This window comes from Cebus imitator, unplaced genomic scaffold (assembly GCF_001604975.1).
Source record: "Cebus imitator isolate Cc_AM_T3 unplaced genomic scaffold, Cebus_imitator-1.0 Scaffold4, whole genome shotgun sequence".
NCBI lineage: Eukaryota > Metazoa > Chordata > Mammalia > Primates > Cebidae > Cebus > Cebus imitator.
This window is the reverse complement of record NW_016107319.1, coordinates 15,045,973-15,046,383: the sequence shown is the minus strand read 5'-3', so window position 1 is coordinate 15,046,383 and position 411 is coordinate 15,045,973.

Genomic DNA, 411 nt, shown 5'->3' with positions numbered 1-411 from the left:
TTTTCTTAAGGGTTGGGGTTTCGCCATGCTGCCCAGGCTGGTCTCAAACTTCTGAGCTCAGGCCATTTGCCCGCCTTGGCCTCCCAAAGTGCTAGAGTTAAAGGCATGAGCCACCATGCCCAGCCTCTCCTAGAATTTCATTCAGTTTATCTTATTCATCTCTCAAATTTGGTGATCTGGATAATTTACCTATATGGATTTCATCAGATTTCTCCATTTCTATTTTGTGTATTGAAGTTAGGGATTGTGTACTTAACATACAACTATGTATAAAACAATGAAAATTTCACTTATTTTTTTCTATGGCTCTAAGACCAGTGGCATGTAAATGCTTTAATATGGTTATAACAATAGTACCCAATATTCTTTCTTTTGTAGAGCTGGCTTTGGTGTGCATGGAGAGTTTAGCCT